At 48.1% G+C, this 19,845-nt stretch overlaps 1 protein-coding gene across 2 annotated transcripts in view; it reads left to right on the top strand.

The window, feature by feature from the left end:
• Window positions 1-5,097: 5,097 nt before the first annotated feature.
• The window catches only part of SPSB1 (splA/ryanodine receptor domain and SOCS box containing 1), a 36,581-nt gene continuing 21,833 nt past the window's right edge, over window positions 5,098-19,845 (top strand). Inside the window, exon 1 of one of the 2 annotated variants that reach the window (XM_083513284.1) lies at window positions 5,098-5,521. The gene's annotated coding sequence lies outside the window, so the exon portion shown is untranslated. The remainder of the gene's footprint in view (window positions 5,522-19,845) is intronic. The other variant, XM_083513285.1, reaches the window with a different exon arrangement.

Raw genomic sequence — 19,845 nt, 5'->3', positions numbered from 1 at the left:
TCTTGCGAGGCATTCGTCTTGCAGGGCACCACTGTAGCGGGTCTCCTCTGCTAACCACTCGCGGCACTCTTAGTAAATGACACTTCCCAGGATTCTTTGGGGGAGGCCATGACTGCTTAAAACTTAAGTCATGTGACCTGTCAGCTGGTTTTCAGGCCTTACAAAGTCACAGCTTCCCTCAAAGAATCCTGGGAACTGTGGTTTGCTAAGGATTCTGGGAGTTATTGTTGTTGTTTAGTCGTTTAGTCATGTCCGACTCGTTGTGACTCCATGGACCAGAGCACGCCAGGCCCTCCTGTCTTCCACTGCCTCCTGAAGTTTGGTCAAACTCATGCTGGTAGCTTCGAGAACACTGTCCAACCATGGGAGTTATTAGGAGAGCCCTATTCCCCTCCCAGAGTTCCTTGATGGTTAAACCACGTTGAGAGTTGTATTTGTGAGGGTGGGGAAAGGGGTCAACTCTCAGCACTTTTAACAGCATCCCAGAATTTGGGGGGGGGGGCGGGAACCATGGTTGTTTAAAATGTTTAAATGGATAGTGCAGATGGAGCCCTATTCTAGCAACTGGGAAGGTCAGAGGGATCCCAGCTGTTCTGAGATAGCATTCTAGGAAAAGTCTGGGCCGAATGAGCTTTTGTTTTCCCGTCAGCCCAGTGACTGGCCTCCTCCCCTCCACACGCAAGCTGCTGTTCTTATCCGTGCCCATGCGCTGAGGACCCACAGGGTCATAATAACACAGCAATGCTCTCTGATGTCATGCCCCTAGCGGACTGGAGAACAGCAAATGCATCTCCTTTTTATGGTGCAACCAGAGCAATCAATCTCTTGTCTCCTTGAACAGAATGGCCTGGGCAGCCCCCCAGCTGCTTCATCCAAAGATAAAAGCAAAATATTCTCCCCACAACCCACTCTTCTGACAACATAAACCAAGGGAAAAGAATGTCCATGGCTGATGTGCAGAAGGGAGTTCTCCCAATTGTGATGTCAAGGGATGTCAACAGGCCAGCGTGACCCAGCGGGAAGGATGCAAGAGGCACTGCGTTACCAGTTGTGATCACCAGGTGGCGCCACTTGAAAAAACTAAGGTCTTCAAGAGAGACCATTGGTCCTGCTGGCTCAGTGTTGTCTGCGTTGAGGGTCACCCCCACGATCATTCTGCTTGCCCATTTCTGAACTTTTCCAACTCTACCATATCCATTTTGAGTTGAGGCAACCAGAACTGTGAACAGTATTCCAAATGCAGTTGCACCACAGATTTGCGAAATGTCATTTTTATTTTCTGTTTCTTTCCTAATGATCCGTAGCATGGAATTTGCCTTTTTCATGGGCTGCCATTACTGATATTTGTAAACCACGCTGAGAGCCTTTTTCCTTCCCTAGCAGAAGAGCAGAAAAGAACATGCTTTTAAAGGAATGAAGAATAAACAAGATTGCAGAGGGCTAGAGTCTTTAAAAAGACATTTTAACTCAATACAGTGGTACCTTGGGTTAAGAACTTAATTCGTTCTGGAGGTCCATTCTTAACCTGAAACTGTTCTTAACCTGAAGCACCACTTTAGCTAATGGGGCCTCCTGTTGCTGCTGCGCCGCTGGAACACAATTTCTGTTCTCATCCTGAAGCAAAATTCTTAACCTGAGGTACTATTTCTGGGTTAGCGGAGTCTGTAACCTGAAGTGTCTGTAACCCGAGGTACCACTGTACCTGCCTAGGCTTGTGCAAATCGACATGCACAGACAGCTGGGTGGATTTTATGAGCTGAATATTGTCACCTGTTCCTTGCTTTCCTGCATGTCAAGTAATTCAGTGCTATGTAAGTTTGCTTTCTTTTGGCCAAGACTTTAAAAGCTTTTGTTGTTGTAAAATTTGCTATACATACAACTTTGCAAGTCGCCAAAGCCTCCACACAGAGTGTTTGGCTCTCCCACACTTCAACTGCTGATTGTCACATATCCCTGCACCCTCCTCTCTTACAGGGTTGCCACTTTCCCCAAACTCTGATGGGCAGCTCATTCCAAAACAGAGAGATCCCCAGTTATCAAGAGACCATCTCCCACCCATTAGCTCCTATTGATGGAAACATCAGTCAACCCCACCCCCCACCCCGGCTATTAACCTCCAGTCTTTGTAGCAAGGGAATGGTATGCCACCATGTAACTGTCTATGAAAAATCAGAGGTTCAATTGACAGAGGAAGGTGGAAATCAAGACACACTCTGGAAATGATGCTTTCTGATCAGGATGCTCTGCCCTGTAAGGAGCCATCAATCCTAAATGTGCTTACTCAATAATAAGTCAAAATAAAAAAATTCCTTCCTGTAGCACCTTAAAGACCAACTAAGTTAGTTCTTGGTATAAGCTTTCGTGTGCATGCACACTTCTTCAGATACATCAATAATAAGTGTTACTGAGCCTGACACTCTCTTTCAGTGTGATATGGATTGTAGCCTAAATCTCAAGATGCAAGAGGCCTTGCCTCTGGTTTCTCATTCATGATTGAAATTTACCGTACTGTGCATGAAATTAGAGGCGCTCTCTTATTCCTTTTCTATGTTCTGGAGTTGAGTCTCCCTGTCTGACAGCTAGTTTTAAACCTAGTGTTCCACTAGCATCTGGTTCTCTGAGATATACTGCTTCTATATATGGAGGCTTTGCTTAGCTTTCAGAGCTGTGCAGTTGTTTATTACATTTATATTCCCTTTCTTCCAATGAGCTCAAGGTGGCACACTTGTGTCTTCCCCCTTTCCTACATTTTATCCTCACCACAACCCTGTGAGGTGGTTTATGTTGAGAGCAACTGTCCCTGTCTTTTCCAAGGAGAACTAAAAGAGTGCTCTTCCCTCACCCGCCTCCTGGTCTGCTTTTCGGTACCAGAGCTCAGCACCAGCAAATGCAAAAAGACTATCGTACCTCTGAGCACATGCAGAATGCATCTGAATCACCACAGTTTTTTCTCCTGGCCCACAGAATCGTTGAACCTGGGACTTTCTGTGTTCAAAGCTAATGCTGAGCTAAGGTCTTTCCTTGGAAGTAAACCTCATTTGAACGCAGAGATACTTTTACCCCCGAGTAAACATGGCTAAGGGTGTGTTGTAAACTTACCTGAGCAGCAAGTGCCATTGACTTCCATAGAATTTACTCCCAGGGAAGTGTGCATCACTGGATCTCAACCTCCTTGTCTATACTGTATATAGCTGACCTGTACGTAAATGCTGTATTGATTACAGTGGTACCTGGAGTTACAGACGCTTCAGGTTACAGACTCCGCTAACCCAGAAATATTACCTTGGGTTAAGAACGTTGCTTCAGGATGAGAACAGAAATTGTGCTCTGGCGGCGCGGCAGCAGCAGGGGGCCTCATTAGCTAAAGTGGTGCTTCAGGTTAAGAACAGTTTCAGGTTAAGAACAGACCTCCGGAACGAATTGAGTACTTAACCTGAGGTACCACTGTATAAAGAATTTGCTCCCAAGAAAAGCATGCACTGAACTGCATTGTAGCCTTGCTGCTTATGGGTTCGATCCTCAACTGCCCATCATCGAGTTTAGTGGCATTTACACTCAGATAAGCATGCTTTGCAATTGTACTAAGTAGCTGATATACTCAGAGTAGACTCATTGAAATTAATGGTGCTGAGGCAGCGTTGTGTAGTGGTTAGAGTGTTGAACTAGGACACCAAAGACCAGCTGCTGCCTCACAACCTAACCTGCCTCACAGCGTTATTGTGGGGATGAAATGGGGGACACACAACCATCTACACCACCTTGAGCTCCTTGGAGGAAAAGGTAGGCTATAAATGCAGTAAATAAATAAGCCAATGCCATGAATTTCAACGGGCCTACTCTTGAGTAGAAGTTACTTGGACCCGATCTTAAGACTGCAACCCGATCTGCATTGGTAACTTGGAGGCAAGTTCCACGAAAAAGCGACGGAGGGGCTTACTCCCGAGTAAACCGGCTTAGTTCTGTGCGCCGTGTGAACCTACCTTGAGCGCCTACATTCCTAAAACCTTTATTCCCACGTAAGGGTGTGCCCTTTCGGATGACTTCGACGGTGACTACGGCGATTATTATTATCGATCTCATTTAAAAAGTCGTTTCCCACGGAGCATCTCATCAAAGCAATTAAGCTCGCCACGCAAGAATACCATCCAGAAAACAGTTAATTACTATCAATTTCCTCTGTGAATCGTTTCCCACGGAACATCTCAGACTAGTTGTTTCCGCCACAAAAACACCTCGACGGCAATTGCATCTCTGAAAAAAACAAACTGGAACTATTTGCATAGAATGTAAACAACAGCAACAATCGCCCACGCCAGAGATGGACAGCGTGGCGCCCACCCGATATTGCTCGGTTCCCCGAACGCCTAGCGGTACCCCAGCGGGTTGCATGACCAGTAGTCAGGGACGGTGGGAGTTGTAGTCCCAATATACCCCTGGAGTATGCACTCCTAGTCCTTTATTCTATCCCACCTTTTTCTCCCAAAGTGCTAAAGTAGGATGGCATGGTTCTTCCTCCAACCCCCCATTTAATCTCCACAACAACTCTGCAGAAAGGCAGTGGCCGGTCCAAGGTCCAGTAAGCTTCATGGCCAAGTGGGGGATTTTGAACCCAGCCCCCCCCAGCTCCTAGTCCTGGGAACTGTAGTTTCCCTCGGAGTTACAATTCACAGCACCCTTAGTTCCCAGTGGGGTTTTTGGGGGGGGGAAGGGAGCCATGTGCTTTCAGTGTCCTTGATTTATTTTACTCATTTATCACATTTCTGTCCCACCTTTTCCTCCCAAGGAGCTCAAATTGGCCTATATGCGTCTTACCCAGTGGGCTTCATGGCCGAGGGGGCCGGATTTGAACCCGGGACTCTAACCAGTGCACCGCACTGCCTTTCATAGGCCGGGATTGCTTCAACATATGCTGCAATTCCCAGCTGACGCGAAAAGATGAACTCGTGCGGTTCCCATAGGAGTTTTACTCCCGGGGAAGGAAACGTGCGTGTATTGCATCGCTGGGATCCAGTCCTTTGCAATCGCCCGGCCCCTCCCCTCCTGCGCCCTGCCCTCTTGGTCTCCTTTAAGAGGAGGAGCTGGGCCGGGCAGCTGGGAGGTTATTTGGAGCCCATGTGACGCGACGCTGCTCGGCTTCTTAGTAGCGGAGACTCTGGCCTGGCGTCGGATTCAAGGCGGGGAGCGCTGGGAGTGAAGGCGATCCGAGAGACCCGGGGCTTCGCTGCCGCCTTCGTCGTCCACGGAGTTTGCAACCCACCCCGAGGTACATGCTCCGAGCTCGTGTGCATGCAAGCACACACACAGAGAGAGATTTGCAATATTGCTCGCAAGACTCTTTGGCCGCTTTGTTCAGGGTAGGAGGAGGAAAAAGAACCCAACTGTCCTGCAACCGCAGAGTTGACGAGAAGCCTTATTTTGCAACCCCCGCCAACAAAACCTCTGATCCACGAGCAGGCTTCAGGAGGAATAATAATAATAAAAAGATCTACCTCGGAATGGTGTGCCCCGGATTTGTTGGGAGGTAAGACCGGAAAGTGGTGGGATATATCCGCGAAAGGGAGTTGTGTTTTCCCTCCTACCCCTCCCTGTTCCTGTAAACTTGGAGTCTCTTGATTCGGAGTCGCTGCCCCTTTAGCTGCGTGTGAATGCAGAAGAGTTTTCATCCTCTCCGGATCAAAGGATTCGCTGAGTGTTTGACTCGCCCAGATGTTGTTGTAAGAGGCTGAAAGCTCTTTAGCAAAATAAAAATGCCCTTTTGGTTATTTCTTTGCTTTTCAAATGGCATAATGTTGAGACAGCAGTCTTGGGCACACTTCCTGGACTCTTAAAAAAGTCCTGTCCGTGTGTCTTTTTTACTAAGTAAGTAAAGGATCGTTGTATGAATCGTCTTGCAGAAAGAAGTGTGGGATAATTTTGGAGCTGACAAACCCTGGGATGGCCTTATGCATTCTCCAAAAAGTTGAGCAAATTGGCGATTTGGTGTGTGTGTTAAAAGCCAGGAAAAACATTTATTTCTTCCTACTCATGGCTGCCTGTATAACCGATTCCTGAAAGCCACGATCCAGCACTTCTAGGAAGCTGCTTTCTTCTAAGTCAGATCTTTGCTCAGTATTGTCTACTCTGGCTGGCAGCTGTTCCTCTGGGGCTTCTGTCTTCCCAGCCCCGCCTGGAGAGGCTGAGAATTGTACCTTTGGCATTCAGAGCCAAGTGTTTTCCCTCTGAGCCACAGTTCTTCACATTGGGAGTTTTGATTCCCATTGATCATAGACCCTCCCATTGAAATTGTAATCAGAAAGGGCATGGCTGACAGCTGGATCTCACTCTGGGCTTGTAGTTTTTATTAGATCTTAGCACTACTAGAAGTGGCAGCACTTTGACAGATATTTCAGGCATTCTCGAGGTCTCTTAAAACAGTTGCTCTTACAGAAGCAAACATAGCTTGACTCTCAGATGCTCATGTGGGCACTTTTTCCCCTTTCTGCCTGCTCGATCTTCCCATCAACCTTGCGAGGTAGTCCTCTGGGGAGCCACCGCTCGCACCGGTGTCTGGTTTCTGCATCCTATCTGGAACTGGCCTCCTTGAGAAAACCTCTGGCCTCTGAAAAAGCATTTGGTGCCATCGTCATGTTTCCCAGACCCTGGGAACCTTCCAAACTTCGGAGGCTTTTCCATTCTCTCTGTACATCTGGAGAATGACTTGCCACAGGCCACCCACCAAGCCACTGGGCTGAGCTGGGGAGCCAGCTGCCCTGTTGCTGAATCCCTATAGAAAGGGGCTCGGAAATATCTCTGTGGGCTTTGCTTGTTTGGGGCAGGAGTGGAGTGAAGGGAGGAGAAGAACCAGCATTTGAGAAGTTGGAGCTTGCCTGATTGCTTTTGCAAAAGCGTTTGCTGTTACCCAGGAGCACCAGATGTTTTTGTTTAGACCGCAGCTCCCATCAGCCTGGGGCCTGTTCTTCTGCATCCTTTACCTGTGTCCCAAATTGAGCTCATGGGGCAGCTGTGTAGCTTGGTGGCAGAGCACATGCTTTTCATGCAGAAAGTCCCACTTTCAACCCCCTGTCTCTCCAGGCAGGCCTGGGAGAGACTCTCTGTTGGAAATCCTGGTGAGCTGCTGCCAGTCAGTGCAGGCAGTGCTAAGCTAGGTCCTGACTTCTCCCAGCAGTTCTGCGAGACAGAGAGGTTGCAGTGAGCGATTTGCCTGCTCTTGGGCCCTTTATGACCCCCCCGGCTTTGCTTCTTGCTCTGAAGTGTGTGTCTTGGGGGTGGGATCCCTAACCTGTATGTCTATTTCTATTAATCAGGTTAGCTTTTAGTTGATTCAATTTGTCTGGATCTGCAGGTAAGGGTTGTTTTTTACAAAGAAGTTCAGAAGGACAAAGCGTAAAAAAGGTGTTTACATCACAGATAGCCAATGTGGTGACTTAGAGGTGTTGCAGGACTACAACTCCCGTTGTCCCTGACTATTGGCCATGCTGACTGGGGTGGATGGGAGTTTTTAGTCCACCACCATCGGAAAGGTAGCAGATTCCCTCGCTGCGAGAAGCCGGGTTACAGGGAACCGGGCAGAGGGCCTTCTCGGTGGTGGCACCTGCCCTGTGGAACGCCCTCCTACCAGATGTCAAAAAGAAAAACAACTACCAGGCTTTTAGAAGACATCTGAAGCCAGCCCTGTTTAGGGAAGCTTTTAATGGTGAATAGACTATTGTACAGTGGTACCTCAGGTTACAGACTCCGCTAACACAGAAATAGTACCTCGGGTTAAGTACTTTGCTCCAGGATGAGAACAGAAATTGCGCGGCGGTAGCGTGGTGGCAGCGGGAAGCCCCATTAGCTAAAGTGGTACCTCAGGTTAAGAACAGTTTCAGGTTAAGAACGGACTCCAGAATGAATTAAGTTCTTAACCCGAGGTACCACTATATTTTAATATTCTGTTGGAAGCCGCCCAGGGTGGCTGGGGAAACCTGGCCAGAAGGGCAGGGTATAAATAATAAATTATTATTATTATTATTCTTTCCCAGCCATGTTTAATTAAATTAAAAGCCAGAGCAGGCATTCGTGCAGAGACACAACAGTGAGCCTCCTTTTTCTGGCTGGTGCTCCCAGCTCCAAGGAGCCTTTAGACCAGAACCTGTGGACCCTCTGGGTGCTGCTGTACTAAAACTCACACCATTCCTGACCATTGAGCATGCTGACTGGGTATGATGGGAATTGGAGTCCAACATTAGGAGATCCAAAGTTCCCTACTCCTAATTTAGATGGTGAATGTACATGTCTTAAATATATTGTTGAGGAAACACATTCCTTTATAGATGTGAAGGCAGGGATGCCTCTTCTAGGATGGTGCTTGCGACCTGCAATACCTTGAATTACTTGCAAGGGGGGGATCTGCCTGATTTTAGGGGAGCTTCTTGAAAGTTTTTTTATATTCACCTAGTAGCTGAAGCGTTTTAAAACATCACAGCCCTATCCCCGCCCTCCCCACCATATTCCATATTTAGAGAGAATATATATTGTCTTTCTCATAGAAATACATTTGTTTTGTAAAAAAGAAAAACAAACCATAGTATGGAAAACCATAGCTTCTGCCTTTGAGGTGTGTGTTCAATGAAAGTATTCTGCTAGGACCCAACGCTTTGCCAGTGGTGCCTTTCCCAACCTGGTGCTCTCCAGATGTTTCAGAAGTGAGCGCCCATCGGGGTGGGTGATTTCTGGTTTGCTACATCGTGATATATCACCAGCTAAACATGGTTCAGTGGAACAATGTAGAGGCGAGTCCATCAACTGTGTCTGAGGCTGGTGGAAGTTGTGGTCCAAAACATCTGCACCACATCTGGCTGGCCTGGCCCTGCATGTAGTATAAGGAAGACTGATCTGTCAGCTAGGATGCTTCCTGTTCAGGTTGTGTTCATGCTGCCTTGTCGATTGAATTTGTGCCAGTTGCTCTCAGCAGTACAACAGCTTTATAGGTATTGAAGCCATGGCATGTGAAGGAGTCCAAACCACTTGAAAGATAAGGGGACAGAGCATCTGCTTTGCATGCAGAAGGTCCCAGGTTCAAACTCCAGTGTTTCCAGGTAGGGCTGGGAAAGAGTCCTGGCTGAAACCCTGGTGAGCTGCTGCCATCCAGTGTAGACAATATTGAACTAGATCAGTGTTTCCCAACCACTGTTCCGCGGCACACTAGTGTGCCGCGAGATGTTGCCTGGTGTGCCGCGGGAAAAATTAAAAAATTCGAAAGATTTATTTTTTTAAAAAAGTCAAATTTTCGATTGGGGCACCGTCACTAGATGACCCCTGGGGTTCCCTCCCTCCCTCCCGCTCTGCGCCTCCCTCCTCCTCCTCCTTCTCCGGGGAGGCCCTTCCTGGCTCTCGGCCAAGGCTTGGCGGCTGCCACTCACTCACTCGCTCGCCCACCCGTCCCTCCATCCCTGCACCCGGCCTCTCCCCCTCCGTCCCCGGCGCGGGGGGCTGCCGGGATCCGTAGTCCCCTCACCCTTGGGCTCCGCGCCCGCGCGGGGTGCGCAAACTACGTTTCCCAGCGTGGCCTGGCGGGCCGGGCGTTTTGTTTGAAGCGCTCTTCTCCCGGCCATGGAATGAGCGCAGCGGCGGCGGCCGGGCGGGCAGGGGCTCTTCCGCGCAGACCCCGTGCAGCCTGCCTGCGCCCCCACGGAGATCGGGCGGCAGGATGGAGCCCGGGGATCCCCGCGGAGGCGGAGGCGGAGCGGCGGAGGCGAAGGCTGCCCCCCAGGTAGGGCTGCGTCGGGGGGGGGGTTATTTTTGCAATGCTGCATCCGCACCGGAGGGGACGCATCGGACCGCGGGGAGACCCCTTGGCGGGCGTGCAAGGCAATGCATGCGTGCAGGCGTTGCATGGAGTGCAGTGCAATGCAATGGCAACGCGGCGCCCTGCATGCATGCATGCAACTTCCACCGGCGCTCCGGACTTGGCAGGTGAGGGGGGTCCCCAGTGGGCGGCAGAGAGAACCGGGAGGGCGAAGGGGAGCCGGGGGGGAGCAGCGCTGCTCCCCGAGCCGAGCCCGGGGGGAAACTTCGGCGTCATTGCGCCGGGTGTTGGAAGCGGAGGCTGGCGGGGGCCCCTCACCTGCAAAACCTGATCGCCTCTCATATATTTCGTGCATTGCATTCATCGCCCGCTTTCTCCTCCAAGGAGCTCCCGGGGGGCACGCGTGGTTCTCCCCGTGTTATCCTTGCAACAACAGCCCTGCGAGGTGGGTCAGGTGAGTGGCCCAAGGGAGCACCCAGGGATTGTCCTGGCCAGGTGGGGTGATTTGAACCCTGCTCTCTGCCCGGTCTTCGTCCTCATTTATCCCCCACATGTGCATGACTGTGCATGACTGAGGTTTTTCCCCCTCGTCTTGGCTATGGTGTGAGTCTGTGCTGTTAATTAATGGGGTTCTGCCTTCGGAGAAGATGAGCCAGCCCTCAAGGAGGTGATTATGTAATTTGCTAGCAATTCATGTCCCTCCCGGCGTGACGCTGCGCGCTGACGTCACGGGGCTGTAATGGTGGTGTGCCTCAAGATTTTTTTCATGAAACAAGTGTGCCTTTGCCCAAAAAAGGTTGGGAAACACTGAACTAGATGGACAACTTGCCTGACTTGGTATAAGGCAGTTTCCTATGTTCCTTGAAGCCAGATGCCCAAATCACTACCTCTTTCTCTCACCTTCCAAACATTAATCTGCGAACTTCCCTGAGACCCCCAGGTATAGGGCGGTATGTAAAATCAATTATTATTATTTAATTAATAAATACCGTATTTTTTCTGTGTATAACACGCCCCCTTGTATAAGACGCCCCCCCCTATTTTGGGGGACTCCAAATTGAGAAAAAGGAGGGAGATTGTATCCATGTAGGAGACGGCCCACAATTTTGAAAAGAATTTTTAAATAAAAAAACCTAGTCTTATACACAGAAAAGTACGGTAATTTATGACCTTGTAGCCTTAAGAGAGAGGAGTCAAGCGCATGATACTTCTTGTGAAAATCTGGCTTCTAATTTTTTTTAAAAAAATTGCCGTTCTGCTGTTGGATTGTCTCTAACTTTTAAGTCCTGCTCCAAGTAGACCCATTGAAATGAATGGGGCTAGAGGTGGTTCCTGGCCATTCATTTTGAGGGGTCTGCTAGTGAGTAGGACTAGCAGTGAGTACAGCCGGTTGTCTCACCCATCTTGCAGTGCTGACCTGATGAAGGTGCCAGAGGCCATTCTTCTCGTGAGAAATTTGCAGCTGAGGGTTGGGAGGGCGCCCTGTAATTGTCCCCAACGATTAGCTGCAGGGTTGAGCAACAGCATGCTTCGTTTTATTGGCAGGCCGGGACAATTAGCGTGTTGCAGAGAAACACTTCCCAGCCAGAGGTCAGGGCGTTCTGCAGGTGAGATCGCTTCAGCTTTCAGAGTAAAACAGAAACAAACAAAAGTCCGACCTCGAAGGGAGAGCAGTATTTATTTAGTATGTGTGCTGAGTCACAGAGGGGTCCCGGTGACAGATCTAAGAAATCTTCTGGAGAAAGAATGCCATTTGGCCAATTTTGCAATGCGCCCTAGTCACAGCAGCACAGGAAACTTGCCTTCTATTGAGTCAAGCGATTGGTCCATCTAGTTCAGTGTCAACTACACTGACCGGGAGCGGCCCTTTCAGCTGGGGCAGAGAAATCTTGGTTCTGAGAGCTGCCTGGGAAGCTGGCGTGTTGTACGTTCACTTAAAAGCGCAGGGGCATCTCTGGCCCTCCAAGCCTTTCTTTGTGGCCCCTGAAGTTCTCTCCAGGCCACGCCCCTCGTCACACTCTCCATAGGAGCCTAGGAAAAGCTTGACTTAGACCCTTGGTCCATCTAGCTAGCTCTATTGGGGGCAAGAGACTCCAGGGAGAACTTTCTCTTCCTGTAACTTCAGGTCTGGCAGTAGACGCATTTAAATAAAACCTGAAAAGGCCTTTGTCTTAGAATTGGAGAACAGCATGTCTTATCCGAGGAACAAGACAAGTGTGCTAATTTATTACTAGGAAGCAAGATGCCATCTTCGGTCCGTTCTCTCTGTCTCCCTGTCCTGTGTCGAACCCAGATGACTCCGGTTTCCTCGTGTGACTTGCAGGGCCTCTAATTGCTTCTGTGCCTGGTTTCCCCTCTTTCTCTATACTGTCTTGTGCAAAGCATGGCTCTGGGCGGGGCATGCAGCCTCCTCCAGCACACCATGTGCAATGCTCAGTGCAAGTGGCGCTCTTAAACCTGTTGGATGAACGGCTCACATCAGCATAGGCATCAGGCCGAAGGGGGTCCATGTAGCCAGGGACCCTGTCCTCAGTCGCCAGCCACATGCCCCAGTGGGAAGCACGACCTGAGCGCATCAGAATTCTCCCCACCTGTGATTCTCAGCAAGCAGGGTTCAGAGGCACAGAGTGCAGGTTGATCAAACGTAGCCATTGTTGTCCGTAGATTTCTCCATGGACCTCTGTAATCCTCCTTTAAAGCCATCACTACATGTCAAGGGAGGAACGCGGGTGGCGCTATGGGTTAAACCACAGAGCCTAGGACTTGCCGATCAGAAGGTCGGTGGTTCGAATCCCCGCAACGGGGTGAGCTCCCATTGCTCGGTCCCTGCTCCTGCCAACCTAGCAGTTCGAAATCACATCAAAGTGCAAGTAGATAAATAGGTACCTCTCCGGCGGGAAGGTAAACGGCGTTTCCGTGCACTGCTCTGGTTCGCCAGAAGCGGCTTAGTCCTGTTGGCCACATGACCCGGAAGCTGTACGCCGGATAAAGCGAGATGAGTGCCACAACCCCAGAGTCGGTCACAACTGGACCTAATGGTCAGGGGTCCCTTTACATATCAAGGGAGTGAATTCCGTAACTATGCGCTGTGCTAAAAACAAAAGCCTGTCATGGATTTCCCACAGTCCAGCTTCATTGAATGATCCTAATCTTATGAGGGAGAAGCACGTCTCTCCGTTTTTCATGTTGATCTTTACTAAACTTTGATTGTGTGGGTGTGGGTGTGTCTGTCCTGACGTGTTTATTTAAAACCCATCTCTTTCTCCAAGGAGTTAAAGGCGGCGTGCATGGTTCTCCCCCTCCTCATTTAATCCCCACACAACAACCCTGTGAGGCAGGGATTGGCCCAAGGTCACACTCAGAGAGTTTCATGGCCAGTTAGTGGTGCTTCAGGTTAAGAACGGATAATAAAACCTATGGGGGAAGCCAAAACAAACTCCAGCTCCCAGAATCCTTTGGGAGGGAAGCCATTGCTGCTGCTTAAAGTCACATGACATTGTTTTAAGCATAGAGTGCAGATGGGCAACTGGAAGAGGTTTAAAGGAAGAGTCGCGCTTCCATGGAAAAGCAAAAGTGGGGGGAATGTTTGGTGGATGTTTGGAGGCTGCGGCTGACACGTACCAAACGAATTTCTGTCTTGTCTCTTCTTGCTACTTAAATGCACACTTATGGCAAGGAATCGTGCATCCCAGACTCAATAGTGCAGCAGCCGTGAACAGTGACCCTGCTGTGCCATCTGCAACTCTGGCTGTGGGTGTGCTCTTGTGTTGTTGTTGTTTTGGCAGGGGGGGGGGTGTTCAGTCTTGCTTCAATGCATCCCTGCAGAAGAACGCAAGAAGAGCCTGCTGGATCAGGCCAGTGGCCCCTGCAGTTCAGCATCCTGTTCTTTCAAAGGCCGTGCAGGTTTCCCACTGAAACATCTGGACCTGATCAGAAGACATCACTCTCCCCTGGTTTCCAGCATCTCGTATTCGGAAGCATTCCTGCCTCCAACTACGGAGGGCAAAGCTTAACCATCCTGGCTAGTAGCCGTCAATAGCTTTTTCCATGAATTTGTCTAAGCCACCTGGTTAGTGGCCATCCTTGTGGGAGGGAGTTCCACAGTTGAACAATAAGTCATTTTTTTATCTGTCCTGAATCCTCCATTATTCAACCTTGCTGGATGTCCACAATTTCTTGTGTTACGATAGAGAAATAAAAACTTGCTCCCTATCCACTTTCTCTGCACTGCCACCTCTTCTATCATGTCATCTCTTACTTGCCTTTGAATCTACTTAGAGACGCAACAGGCTTGGAATAACTATCAAACTAAGCTGGGAGTTCCCAAAACTGTGGTTCAGAGACCACCAATGGCCCACAAGCTTCATTCAGGGGGTCTGTGGCACGCCTGCATCAAATATTTGTATTAGATTTCTTATACCTTGAATTTTATTGCATCACAATTTGATTTGCGGGATGCACATCGTAATGCGATAAGACTGCAATATATGGGAAATAAAAGGAGCAATAAAAAATGCAGTTAGAAATCATACAGTACCTAGCACAGAGTGTTACAACTGTTACATCAAGTGGCAAAATTGTTAAGACGTTCACTAAGACCACCTGCAATTTTCAAGTGCTTTGTGGGCGCAGAAAAGTTTGAGAACTGCTAGGCTAGGTCGTTTTTTAAAAAAATTGTTAGCTGAGTGTCCTCTCCCCTTGGTTTTGCTTTTCTACAAAGGTTTTTGGTGGGAGGCATTCGCACAATAGAAAATAGTCCGCTGTAGACAAAACAATGAAATGGTATGTCTTTTATAACAATAAGCAGCAAGATATTTTTAAAAGGAACATCAACAGGTGGTTGTGATGGAGTTCTATTGCAAACATCTGCAGATGCGTCAGGGATATTAGTTAGAAGCTAATGTGAATTCCGGAGGGGCCATAGCTCAGTTGGTAAAGCATCTGCTTTGCAGACAGAAGGTCCCAAGTTCAATCCCTGGCATCTCCAGGTAAAACTGGAACATCTCCTGCGTGAAACCCTGGAGAGCTGCTGCCAGCCAGTGTAGGCAATACTGAGTTAGGTGGACCGACAATCTGACTTCCTATATTCTTAATAAATATGGTGTTGAAAGACTAAAAGAGAGCAGCAAGCCAGGTGAATCAGCAGCCCCAAGCAGTGTGGGACAGTCCTGGCACCACCACCAAGAAGCCATTGCCTATTGTGCCTCAGCTCTATGAATGCCAGTTTTTGTGGGGGGCATGGACTGCTCTGCAGATCCTTCTGCTAGACTTTGCAACAAATTACATCAAGCAGCTTTTCTTCTGGTTAATGCCTCCTGCTAAACCATGGTTTGTTTAAGCTGTGGTTTATTTTAACAGACCATCTTTCTCCAAGGTTTGGGTCGTTTTCCAGCTTCTCATGCCTTTGTAGCTTGGCGTGAGTCTGTGGCAGGATGGGGGGCCATTGTTAAGGGATGGTACTGGGTTCACATGTAACAACTTGGCCACAGTTAGGCAAATCCAGACTTATCAACTGACAACAAGCCATGGTTTGAGATTGTGGTTTGTTAGCAGTAAGCAAGCCACCGCCAAGCTCATGGGTAGGGAAACTAAGGCCCAGGGGCCGGATGAGGCCCAATCACCTTCTAAATCCGGCTGGTGGATGGTGCAGGAATCAGCGTGTTTTTACCTGAGTAGAATGTGTCCTTTTATTTAAAATGCATCTCTGGGTTATTTGTGGGGCATAGGAATTCGTTCATTTCCCCCCCCCCCCAAAAAAAATATAGTCTGGCCCCCCACAAGGTCTGAGGGACAGTGGACCAACCCCCTGCTGAAAAAGTTTGCTGACCCCTGGGCCTAAGCTGTTGGTCAGGGTTCATGCATGGCACTAAGCTGTAGTCTAACAAACCATTGTTTAGTGTGGCATGCAAACCAGGCAACTTGGTTGGTTGGCAGGCTCACCATACTTCCATTTTAAGTCTCCCCCTTAAAAATAAATGATCCCACTGTTTGTGGAACAGAGGCTTGTTTATAGTTTAAAATATCCCTGAAACAGAACATTAACTTGCATGAATCTGACCCTTGGGCCATCTAACCCAGTGCTGCCTGCTCTGACAGGCAGCGACTCTCCAAAGTCTCAGGTAAACAGTCTTTCCTGGCACCTGTTATATGATCATCTTAACTAGAGACAAGAGGACTGAACCTTCAACCTTTGCTATGCAAAGCAAGTGCTTTGCTGCTGCTGGGGCAAGGAGCCCATTTACCGCTTAGCAAAGTGAATTTCCAAGGTGATGGATGCGAGGTGCTAAGAGCTCTTGAAAGCTGAGCGCTTTCCTGCGGTTGCACATGGAGCACTCGGTCAGCTTCCTGAGAACATTACCTTTTGAGCTCCTTTCTTTCTTCTTTTTCTTTTCAAAGTATGCAAGATTCCAGCCTTTATGGATTAAAACAAAGACCTATGGAAGCATGTGAGTGTGTGCAGGCATGCTAAACTGAATTCCTGCTGGATACGATTTTTATGCCTTGCCCTGAGGTTATTGGCATCTGTCTGTCTCGACAACGGAGGAGTGCTCCTTTTGGGGGTGAATCTGTTGGAAGGTTGCAACCTGCTGTGGATGTAGAGATTGAGACAGGAGAGACATGTTTTGTTGCAGCTGGGACAGATGAAAGCATCTGGCTGTGCTGCTATAGATGCACCATGGCATTTCTTGTCTCTGCACTCCTCCCAGCGGTCATTCCTCCTTCGGTCAGTAATAATAAGAATGATGTTGCTTTCTGCAAAATAAGCTGGATTTTGCCACCTTGCCGGCACAGCTTTGTCTCACTGTTGTGCAAGAATCTTTTCTTGCAGTTGTGATTGTTCTGAGTTGCCAATGCATATGCGAATCGGCCTTAATTCCCCCCCCCCCTTTCCAGTGCGCCATGCTCACTAAAAAAAAATAAACCCGATCGCTACAGCCATCAGAATTTCCGTTCTTTGGTTCTACAGGCACAGGTGTTGAGCAGAGCGCTTTATTCCTTTGGCTGGGGGCAGCACACTGCTGTGTAAACAGTGTCCGCTTACAGGCCATCCCTCTAGAATGCAAAAGGTCACTCACAGCGACGGCTTGAAAACAAGATCAGGCAAGTTCGTGCTGTGTGGGGCTGTGGTTGTGACAAGCCCCTTAGTTTCAGGACAGGGGCTCCCACTCAGGATGCCCTAGCCTTGGTCTTGCCCCCTGACAAAGACCATGTGGTTTGTCTTCTACACTGATTTCTATCTCAGCGGTAGTTTTACAACAGCCCTGTGAGGTAAGGCATTATTCTATCCTTAGGCCCATGATGCAGTGCGATTTCTGAAGCTGTGTAGGTGTGGCTCCATAATAGTGTCTGTCAATCTGAACTCTTTCAGTGGTTTATCACTGTAGATTGTGGCATCAGTGCAGTTGGTTTCATTTGGTATCCTATACCCCCTCAGTTAGCTTTCTTGACCCTGGTATCAGGCCTTATCCTAAAATGCATTCTGGAAGCCTTTCTGATCTCTTAAGACTTTATGTAAAGATGAGCACAGTGATCTTGTGTTACTAGCAAAATTTAATTTGTGTTTCCTGTAAGAAGAATGGGCTCCACATAGACTGTAGTAAGATAAACTTTGAACTTGGCAAACAAAGATAATCAGTTAGTCATTTCTCACTAGGATTATATTATTTCAACTATCAGCTAAGTAAGGTAAACAGAATAGCTAGCAGACAGGTAGTTGTAGGAAATGGACGATAGAACAAAGGAATATATGTGTCAGAACAAATTACTTATCCCAAATATCTTATATTGCAGGCTTCCTCAACCTCGGCCCTCCAGATGTTTTGAGACTGAAATTCCCATCATCCCTGACCACTGGTCCTGCTAGCTAGGGATGGTGGGGGTTGTAGGCAAAAAACATCTGGAGGACCGAGGTTGAGGAAGCCTGTTATATTGCAACGTTGCTGTCTAATAAACCAACTTTATGGGGTTATAAGATTAAGAGTAAACAAATATCTATCAAAGATGCATAACTCCAGCAAAATGTCCCAGACCTGTTAGTAGTAGTGTGTAGGAATACACACGAGTGCTGGACACACATATAGGTTCAAACATGTACAGTACCTTGTAACAGCTCTTCCATACTGCCTCACTGGAAGCTTCCCAGGAACTGCAGAGGATCCTCTGGAAGTAGAAAATAGGGTTTCTTTGAAATCAAGGGTGCTTTGTTTTTAACAGCAGAAGTTCTAAATCCTGATTTTTAAGAGTATCTGGATTTTGCGTGTGTGCAAAACGGGGCATTAGAATCTGCATACACAGTCCTCATTGCCCAGGATTGGTCCATTTTTTCCTATCCTCTTGAGTAAGAGAGGAATATCTTGGCAAAAAAGATACTCACAAAGATGTATACCAAAAAAAAAAAAAAATCACAAAGAAGTGAGCAAGTTTTCAGGTTCGCTAGGGCTCTTTCTCAAGCTGAATGTTAAGTAAAAAGCAGGAGGGATAATCTGAGAGAAGATGAATATACCCAAGTGCATGTTGGATTAATCTTAAAAGAAAAAGGGAGAGGGTCTCTCTCCCCCTTCCCACCCCATATTTTGCTTAACTTCCAACTTGACAAAGACTCCAGATGAGCTCTGAAGCCTTCTTCTTTTAGGATTCTTTTTAGCTCCTCCTAATAGAGGTATTACTTTGATGGGTCTGGATTTTTCTCTTTCTCTCTGCAATGAGCCAACACAGCTAATTTTGTTATCTCTGCCTACCTAGCATCTTAATTTTCTGTAATTGAGTTGCGTAACATTGAAGGCTGATGAAGCAACCTTTTTGGAGTGTGAGTCTTCTGCCTGGACTTCTTGCCTTGAGTCCCCTGGGGGCAGCCTCTTCGCCTGCTGTTTTGGTAGCCTTCTGTCTTTGGTGTGACATGCTGTAGTCTGTAGATTGTGTGGCAAGAAGGGCTGGTGATGGTGCACTGGGGTCTGCCCTCCTTGTAGAGTGTTCAGGGCCTCCTTCGCCTTAATTTTAAATTGGCAAACCGTTTGCCACGTCCCCAACTAGGTTAGAGGCTTTCATGCATTATTTGTAGGAGATTGATTGCGCCTGGCTGGCATCACACGTACACAAATTGGGGTTCCAAATTCCTTTGATTCCCTGGTTTTTTTTAATTACTGTTTGAAAGGAATGGTTTGTTCACGTGGAATGTGAGCAATGGTTTGTTCATATGGAATGTGAGTGATGGTTTGCTCATGTGGAATGTGAGCAATGGTTTTTCATGTGGACATTTCACCAAGCCACACTAAAGCTTTGGAAAACAGGAAGCAACCTTATACTGAGCCCAGACCATTGGCCCATCTAGATCTGAAGTGTCTGTTTTGAATGGCAGCAACTTTTCAGCGTTTCAGATAAACGCTTTCCCCAGCTTTACATGGAAATGCTAGGGATCAAGCCTGGGACTTTCCGCATGCAAAGTAGATGCTTGACCGCTTAGCTGCAGCCCTTCCTTAGCCATGGTTTGGTGTGATGTCAGGACTAAGCTTAACTAAGACCTCCTAAGTGGTTGACTGCAGTAGCCTGCAATTGATGGTTCTTTGGTGTCGCTTAAGAGGTCATGGCCACTGGTCCCTGGTCCCATCACCTCCTGGCAAATAGAAGGGGAAGGGGAAGAAATGGAGGCAGTGAGAGATTTTACTTCCTTGGGCTCCTTGATCACTGCAGATGGTGACAGCAGTCACGAAATTAAAAGACGCCTGCTTCTTGGGAGAAAAGCAATGACAAACCTAGACAGCATCTTAAAAAGCAGAGACATCACCTTGCCAACAAAGGTCCGTATAGTTAAAGCTATGGTTTTCCCAGTAGTGATGTATGGAAGTGAGAGCTGGACCATAAAGAAGGCTGATCGCCGAAGAATTGATACTTTTGGATTATGGTGCTGGGGGAGACTCTTGAGAGTCCCATGGACTGCAAGAAGACCAAACCTCTCCATTCTGAAGGAAATCAGCCCTGAGTGCTCACTGGAAGGACAGATCCTGAAGCTGAGACTCCAATTTTTTGGCCACATCATGAGAAGAGAGGACTCCCAGGAAAAG

The sequence above is a fragment of the Podarcis liolepis genome (assembly GCF_965112155.1).
Source record: "Podarcis liolepis genome assembly, chromosome: 7".
NCBI classification, from domain to species: Eukaryota; Metazoa; Chordata; class Lepidosauria; order Squamata; family Lacertidae; genus Podarcis; species Podarcis liolepis.
Note: the sequence above shows the minus strand (reverse complement) of the source record. Positions and strands in the feature narration are given on the sequence as shown.